We start from the raw sequence: 9607 nt of genomic DNA, 5'->3' as shown, positions 1-9607 counted from the left end.
AAGAAGAGCCTTTTTATTCTTTCTTTATAGTTCAGGCTATTCTTGAACTTGTGGCAATTCTGTATCTGCCTAAACACTGAGATCTTCATGAACATTCTTCCCACTTCTTGGCTTTCCTGGACAGTAGGTGTAGCTAGCAGTCACGGGGAGCTTTGGTTTCAAGTCTCCAATTTAACCAAAGCTGAAACTCTTATCTTCATGTGGGTTTCAAAGCTACTCTTACCGCTCGCTCGCTGTGGTTCTGAAACCTGCAAGAGGCTGCTCCTGCTTACTTCCCAAGTCTTATGTATCTTCTTTCTCTTGTATGGCATTTCATTTTACTAAGAAAAGTGCTCTCAGGCCCATTGGACTTGCAAACTTTATATGCCCCAGTACAGGGGAACGCCAGGGCCAAAAACGGGGAGTGGGTGGGTACGGGATTGGGGGGGTGGGTATGGGGGACCTTTGGGATAGCATTGAAAATGTAAACGAGGAAAATACCTAATAAAAGAAAAAAAAAGTGCTCTCAAACTGACTCGTCCTTTCCTGAGCACAAGCCCCGTGTTACCTGAAAGCCATGTCACATGGAGAAAGCACACACACACACACACACACACACACACACACAAACACTCTATCTGAACATTAATTGGGGTCAATCAGTATTGTCAATAAAGGATGGAGTACTGAAAAAAAAGTGCTCTCGGGCCTGTTTGAATATAATTTATACGCTTACTGGGGATGGACAACCATACCAGGAAAATCTGACACACTGCTGCTTGGCTTATACACTTGATAGTTGTATGACCCAGAATCTCTTTTTCAACTGGAGTAATGCTTTGATTGGCTATCTTGTCTCCTCTTTCATTGCCTGCCCCCACCTCTGCCACTTACAGTGCCAATCTGTTCTTCTAAAGCATAGATTTGACCTTGTTCATTTGTAAATAGTAGTTTTCCACTGCCTGGCATCAAAATCCTCACTACTTGATTCCTGTGGGATTTGGATTTGTCCCTTTCAAGGCATATTGAGACAAGCCCTTAAAAGGTAATCAGGCCACAAGGGCTCCTCTCTCATGGAATCAAGAGCCCTATAAACAAAGCCTCAAAGTTTAGTCAGAGTGTTCCTGCTGCCCTGTGAGGAGACAGCAGCACCTTGAGTGTCAGGCCTCTGCAAGAGTAGAGAACGTGCTCTTGACAAATTACATAGTATATTTTCTCCTAGCAGAACAAAATGAGAGATAAGCCCTAATCTACTTTCACTCCCCTTTCCTGGTACATTTTCTACACCAGTATGGTCTACAGAGTGAGTTCCAGGACAGCCATGGCTACACAGAGAAAATCTATTTCAAAAAAAACAAATAACAAACAAAAAGACACAGAAGAGCAGAAATGGCATGCTCCTTTTGTAGACCGAAACCCTGTCAAAACATTAGTATTAAAAATAAGTAACCCTCTAGGTGGATACTGAGAGGAATCAGTCAAAGGGAAAAGACATTATAAAGAGAATAAATTAATATACAATAACAAAACACAGAGTGGTGCAGAGCCCCAAACAATGTTGACTATGTGAGGAAATCAGACGTTCCTGGGTGCTTAAAATTCCTTGGATGGGCAGGTAGAGTGTATAGCAGAAGTCTACAATTATATGTCATTAAGCATTGTGTAAACCATGCTAATAGATCCTTTTCCAAGCAGTCTACTTATTTATCTTTCTGAGAATACAGTTCCCGCTAGTCAACCCAGCCCCCTGCCCCAAGGCAGGTAGGGTCCCTACCATGTCCTAAGCACTATGCTGCTCTTCCTAATCTGTCCAGCTCCTGCCACAGATGTCACAAAGGAGAAACAGAATGGAAGTACAAGATAGCATGTATCCTCTCAAAATTATTAATCCCTTAAAGATGGATTCCAATGAAAACAACTTCCGGAAAAGTCAAAAGAATGATTAAAACTGCACTCAAGAAACACAAAGAGAATCCAAAGCTGAATGAACTAAGGTTGCCAATACAAAATATGAAAATAGAAGTCAATAAAGAGAATTGCCGATGAAAAGTCAAAGTGAAATGATGGGAAATAAAACACTCAGTAAGCCAACTAGAAACCACAGAAGAAAGCCTCAGCAACAGACAGATCACATAGAAAACAGTGCTGGGACCGAAGGGCAAGGTAAAGAATTGGGTTGCTCAATAAAGGTCAGTGTGGAAGAATTTTGGGATATCATGAAAAAACTTAACCTTGAGATTATTGGCATAAGAGAAGACTACCACACCAAAGGCATAGAATATATTTTCAGTTAAATTGCAGGAAAAAAAATTCCATACTTAGAGAAAGAGATGCCTATTTAGGTATAAGAGGCCTACAGAACTTCCAACAGACAGGAACGTAAAAGGAACTTCATAACGAGTGACATTTTATACATTAAAAAAGATAATAGTTTTAAAGGCTGCAAGAGAGAATGCTGTAGTCACTTATAAAGGGAAGCTATTTAGAATAACAGCTGATTAATAATCAGAAAATGTTAACAACAGAAGCAACCAGAAAGATGTATTCTATGTTCTGAAAAATTGTCAACCTAGACTATTACACCTAGCAGTGCTAGTTATTAAAATCAATGAAGAAATTTAAAAACTTCCATGATAAAGACTAATTAAAGGACCATTTCTGCAGAGGATACAGAAACTGGTTGCAGAGAGGACAAGGTAGATATAGATGAAGACAGAACAAACCAGAGAATGAGGAGGGTGAAGAAGATTAGAACAGATTGCCTGAGTTAGTTTGAGACCAAGCTTCAGGAGAAGCTGAGAGAAGCCAGACTGAGTCAGTCTGATTAGAGAAAGAGTTTGAGCCAGAACAGCTGAGTTGAACCAGCCAGTCAGAGTTCAGAAAGAACTAGAAAGGGTGAGCTTATTCAGCAGTAAGTCTCAGAGGCTAAAAACATTCTAGGCCTAGATTAGATTATATGGAGAATAGAAGCTTCCAGAACTAGGCTTAGGTTAGCAAACAGGTAGTAAGCCTTGGAGATGACAATTACTTCAGGAGAATAAAAGGTATTTTAACATGCTGCCTCCAAGAAACACACCTTATCATCAACTCTATGTAGACAGAGATGGAAAATGGTATCCAAGCATTGGAAACTAAAAAACAAACAAACAAACAAAAAACAACACAGGTGTATTCTAACATCTGACAATAAACAGACTAAACGAAAACTAGTCAGAAGAGATTAGGAAGGTCTTTTTATATTCATCAAAATAATATTACAATTCCAATTTTGTTTAAAAAATTGTATTTCAATACAGTGATACTGGGCAACCTCAATTATCCATCCTCATCAAAGGTAGGCCATCTGAACAAAATCTAAACAGTTTAAACACTGGAGTTAAGTGATACCATAAATCAAAGGGACCTAAAAGGCATCTACAGAAATACACATCACCTCATCAGCCCACGAAACTTTCTCCAAAACAGATCGATTATTTAGGAGATAAAGGAAGTCTCAACAAATAACACCCAGCATTCTACCTGAACACAGTAGATTAAAAGCTAGATGTCAGCAGCCAGGGAAACTGGAGAGTACACAACACAAATTCATTTAGACTCCATTCACTATTGAAGAATAAATGGGTCACCAGTGAAATCAAGATGGAAAAAAAATGTAAAATTCTAGAATTGAATGAAACAGAACACAGTAAACCAAAAGCTATGAGGAGCAATGAAGTCAGTCCTAATATTTATAGTGCTAAGTGGCCACACCAAAAAGTCTGAGCCATCCCAAAGTAACAGTAAGGAACCTGGAGACCCTAGAGAAACAAGGGCAACAACCTCCAAAGCAAATGGGAGAGAATCAAAAATTAGAGGCAAAAATTAATGAAATAGAAACAAACCCCACAATCAATGAAAGAAAGAATGGGTTGTCTGAAAGATTAACCAGATTGACAAACCTTTAGCCAAATTATCTGAGGATGAGGAAGAAGGAAGGAGGAAGGGAGAAAGAGGACAGCAAGGCACAGAGGGGAGAGGGAGGGAGATGGAGTGATACAGATAGAAGAAGAAAGAGAAAGATAGAGTGAGCACACAAACTCAAATACAAGTACACGCCGAGAGAGGACATATTACAACAGAGACTGAAGAAATTCAGATAATCACAAAAGATTAAAAAAAATGTTTTATCCTGTGGAGAGGCATGTTCGTACATGTCTTTAAACTCAGGAGGCAGAGGCAGGCAGATCTCTGAGCTAAAGGCCAGTCCAGTCTACAGAGCAAGTTTTAGGACAGCCAGGGCTATGCTGAGAAAACCCTGTCTCAAAAACAAACCAAAAAAAATCATATTCCAATAAACCAAAAAATCTTAAATAGATGAATTCTTAGATACATATGACATAGCAAAGTTAAACAAACACTAACTAGTAATTTTAGCAGACACATAACAATAAACAATATACAAAAATAGAAAAAGTAATTAACACTTTGAAATCTCCCAACTCAAAAAAGCCCAGGCCAGATATATTTAACAGAGAATTATACCAGTCCTTCCAAGAAAACTAGCATTAACACTCCTCAAATTATTCTGTAAGAAAGAAAAGGCAGGAACACTTTCAAGTTCTTTTTACAAAGGTACTATGAACCATAGCAAAAGCCAGATAAAACCCAACTAAAACAGACTTATAGGTCAACTCTCCCTGTGTTTATCACACAGGAGTTGAAAATACTTTCAAACTGAATTTTAGAACATGTCCATCACAATCAAGCTGGTTTTATCTCACAATGCAAGGATGGTTCAACATACATCAATAATTATAATCCACTATATTAATTAACCAAAAGGAAACCACATGATCATCTCATTAGATGCAGGCAAGGCCTTTATTGATAATCCATCACCACTTCATGATAAAAGTCCTGTAGAATTAAGGCATACAAGTGACATATAAGTATGAGATCTCACCATAATGAAACAACATGCAACAACCCCAGAGAAACGCTCTAAGCATTTCTGCTAAAATCAGGAACAAGACAAGGATGTCTCCTCCTTTCTGACTTACTAGATTTAATACCTGAAGTCTTAAAAAAAAACCTATTATTTTATGTGTACCAGTGATTTGGCTGCATGTGTACCCCTGGTACTCAGAGAGGTCTGACAAAAGCATTGGATGCCCAGAACTGGAGTTACAGATGGTTGTGAGCCACCATGTGGATGCTGGTTATAGAGGAGCCAGCACTCCAAACCACTGAGCCAACTCTAGCCTCAGAGCCTGAACTCCTATGTAGAGCAGCAAGATGAGAGGAGACTAAGGAAATATAAATAAGAAAGGAAGTTAAAATATCCCTACCTGCAGGTGGTATCACTACAAGAAAACTTCCACAACTGATAAACACATTCAATGAAGTAGCAGGGTACAAAATTAACACAAAAATCAGTAGTCACTTTATACACCAAGAACAAGCTCAGTGAGAAAGAAATCAGGAAAACAATCCCAGCCACAACTATCTCAAAAATACTGTAGAACAAATCTAACCGAGAAGCAAAAATTGTGTACAATGAAAACTTCAAGGCACCAGAGAAAGAAACAGAAGAAAGTACAAGACTCAAAGACACATCTTGTTTGTGGATTGGCAGACTCAATATTGTAAAAATGGCCATCTTATCAAAAGAAGCCACAGAACCTGTAGTGAGAATTTTGGTTTCTTAAAAAAAAAAAAAAAAAAAAAAAAAAAGCCCAGCTATCCTATGTGAACGTTTTTGTTTTAATCCCAGGTGCGGGATATGGGGCTGCTTCAGATAGCAGCCGACTCTGATTTGTCACTTGCTCTGGCAGGGGCACGATTCTGCCAGCTGAAGATAATTTGCACTTGGAACTCTGGGGACTCTGGAGAGGATATAAAAATTCCAAAGCCTCAAGAGAGGCGGTGGCAATGGCCTCCCCGGCTGCTGCCACCACTACTGTTATGGTTTGTCAAGTGGTCATAAGCAAAGTGACAAGAAGAAGAAAGGAGAGATATCCTGAGGATGAAGTCTGGACTTCCCCCAAGGGACCTGATTCCCCTAACCATCAGGAAAGCAGCCTATAAAGGTCTAGACCCCTTCCCCCCTCTAACCTTCTTTCTCTCCCACCTAGTGTTGGGGGGCTGATGGGGACTAGGGTGGTAGATAAAAGTAGCCAAAAAGTATGGTCATAGTACCAGTACAATCCCCACCAAAATTCCAATGCAATTCTTCACAGAAATTGAAAAAAAATAAGCTCACAATTCATATGGAAACACTAAAGACCTAGGACAGCAAAAACAAAACAAAACAAAACACAAGAAAAACAAATAAAAAGCAAGCAAACAAACAAACAACAACAACAACAAAAAACAAGTCCTGAACAATAAAAACACGCTAGGGGAATCATCATCCTTGATTTCAAGATATATTACAGAGCTACAGTGATAAAATCAGCATGGCACTGGCATAAAAACAGGCACACTGGGATACAATTGGGGACCAAGATATAAGCCTTCACTCCTACAGCCATCTCATTTTTAAGGCCAAAAAGCACACATGGGGAAAAGATAGCATCTTCACCCAATGATGCTTGTTCAACTGGATATCTACAAGTAGAAGAATTAAACAGATCCCTTTTTTTCTCGCCTTGGAAAAACACTCAACTCCAAATGGATCCAGGACCTGGAAAAAGAAAGGAGGAGAAAGTAGGTTCTAAGTACAGGAAAAGACATTCTGAACAGGATCCTGGTAGAAGAGGCAAATTAAGACCATCAATGGACGAACAGGACACCTCGTTACATGACAAAGCTTCTGAACAGCAAAGAATGTAAACATTCAAATGAAGAGTATCTTCAGAATTGGAAAAAAATCTTTACCAATTATACACCTGACAGAGGGGTGGGGTCTAGAATACACAAAGAACTGAAAAAACAAACAAACAAAAACCCAACAAAAAACAATACAAAAAAAAAAAAACTAACTAAAAAAAACACACTCCAACTAAACATGAAGGAAACAACCAAATTAAAATTTAGAGTATGGTATTAAACAGAGTTCTCAAAAAAAGAAATACAAATGGCTGTGAAATATTTTTTTTCAAATGTTCAATATCTTTAATCATTAGGGAAATGTAAATTAAAATTATTTTTGAACCTCCCCGAGCAAGGGCAAAGAAATACCTTGTTGGTGGTGGTTGGTGTTCTTATATCAGCCAGGGACATGGCAGATGGCAGTCCTTTGTTCATCCTAGCTTGATGCCTGGGTTTGGTGGCCAAAGCTGTTTTATGCCTAGGAGTCATAAAAATCAATTTAAGTCAAATCAAATCCGCATAGCACAGCATGGGAGAAGGAAGACAGACACAGACTGTAGGCCACCATGCTACCCACAGACCTGCCCTCTGGAGCATGACACAGGTGGGCTATTGACACCTGTTTATTACTATGTCACACAGCATGGATGGAGGATATCACCCAGGGACCTGCCAGCCATGGCCAGGAGCCACTGCAATGTGTGAGTATGTGGCGTACAGATGGGAGAGAAGGAGAAGTGGAGCACCTTGAGCATTTTTAAGAGAGGAAACTGGAGACTCAAGGGTGGAGAGTAGTAGCCTGTTGTGAATGGCCAGCCCTGCCACCTAAGGCCCTGGTGAGGTCCCAGTCTGAGGTGACTGAGGACCATGTCTGGTTCTGTGGCTACACAGTGGCAGGGTTCCATGTTGATGTCTGGCTCCTGTTACCACTAGAGAACATGGGGATGTCCTGGTTGTGGCAGCCACAGGGGATCACGTGGATGTGCAGAACTGATGCTGCCCCTCATGGATGTGGCATTCTGGAGAGCTGGCCCCATCTCTCACCAGCACTCAGGAGAGCAGGACCTTGATCAGACAGCACAGTGGAGCTGGCCATTGTGGCAAGTGTGTGAGTGAACTGGCTCTGAGGGCAGGAGTGTGGGAGATTTGACCCTACCACTCATCTGGCATGGGGTGACACAGCAGAGGTGGTGCCCCCTGCTACCTCCGACAGATGGAAAAGCTGCCCACAGGGTCATGAGCTAGCTTTGTACCTCACCAGCTTTAGCACTTTGTGACTCTGCACCTCACCTAGACAGCACTGTAAAGCTGACCCCGGGTGGTGGGGATGCAGGCAAGCCAGCCCTGAGTGGGAGAGCTGGCCCTGCCACTCTTCTGCCCTGAGGTGGTGGTAGGGTGTATGTGATGCCTTTCCCCATTACTCCTCACCACCTATGGCAGTAGGAAGATCTGACCCTGGGGTTCCTGAGAGCAGAAGAGCTAGCTGTGCCCCTTGCCTGCGGCACTCAGGAGAGTGGGCAGCACAGTAGGGTTGGTCCTGGTCTAGGAGGCACAGGTGAGCCAGCACCAAGGGTAAGAGCAAGGGAGAGCTGACCCTGCCACTTGTCAGCTGTGATGTGGTGTGGGTGCAGGGGTGATGTGCCCCCACTCACTCCCTACCATCACCACTTGGGCAGTTAGGAGAGCTGGTCTCAGGGTCAGGAGAGCAGGAGCGCTGGCCCAGCTCCTCACAGGCTGCAGCACTTGGGAGAGTAAGCCCTTACCTGGACTGGGCAGCACAGTGGAGCTGGCGTTGGGGCCTGGGTGCCGGTGAGCCGGCCCTGGGGACATGAGAGGAGAGCTTAGTGGCAGGTGGCCTAGCTGAGGCACTGCTGGAGAACTCACCCTGGTGGTATTAATAGGAGAGCAAGTATGCTGACCAGCTCAGCTACCACCCAGGTACAGATCCAAGACTCTGAGTCGGCCCACCCCAAAATCTACACCATCTGAAAATGGTTAGGACACATGACAGTCCTGTTGATCCAAAGCTGTAGGAGCTCCAAGACCCAGGGCAAAACCAGAATAACCAGGAGAAGTCCCGATGAAGATTCAATATTGATGATGTCACAGAAGCCAGACATCTCAAACCAGACCAACTGACTCATTGCAATGAACATTTGGGAGTGAAGATGTGTGGGACACACCAGGACATATTATAGCTTCCATGATGAGATGTTCCCTATGTTTTGGGTTTTTTGTTTGTTTGTTTTTCATTTGGAGGGAGGCTGCAAGCACAAAGGGTGGATATGAAGTAATGAGGAGATGAATGAGACTGGGGTGCCTGATGTGAAACTCAAAGAATAAAACGTTTAAAAAAGATTTGACGTTTTAGCTTCAATCAGAAGTGCCAAGGTTAAAAAAAAAAGACAAAAAATGCCAGTGTGGAAGAAGGGGACACTTATTCACTGCTGAGAGATGTAGAGCCACTAAGGAAATCAAGGCTGAGGTTCTTCAAAACCTGGAACTCGATCTGCAACCACAAGCTCTACCTATTATACCATTCCTATTCCAGAAGAACTCCATCCTCTGAAGACGCTTGTTCACCCATGCTCATTGCTGATGCAGTCACAACAGCCAAGAAATGGAAACCACCCAGATGTTCATCAGCTGGTAAATGGATAATGAAAATGTGCTACATATAAAAAATGGAATATTATTCTGGTGTACGAAAAATAAAATTGTGGAATTTGAAGATATGGATGGTGCTAGAAATAATCATTCAGAGTGAGGTAACCCAGACATAGAAAGACAAATACCATGTGTTCTCTCTCATATATGGATCCAAGATTTGAATCTT

The sequence above is a fragment of the Mus musculus genome, chromosome 3 (genome assembly GCF_000001635.26).
Source record: "Mus musculus strain C57BL/6J chromosome 3, GRCm38.p6 C57BL/6J".
Lineage (NCBI taxonomy): Eukaryota > Metazoa > Chordata > Mammalia > Rodentia > Muridae > Mus > Mus musculus.
The sequence above is the reverse complement of the archived record's forward strand: the minus strand, read 5'-3'. Positions refer to the sequence as shown.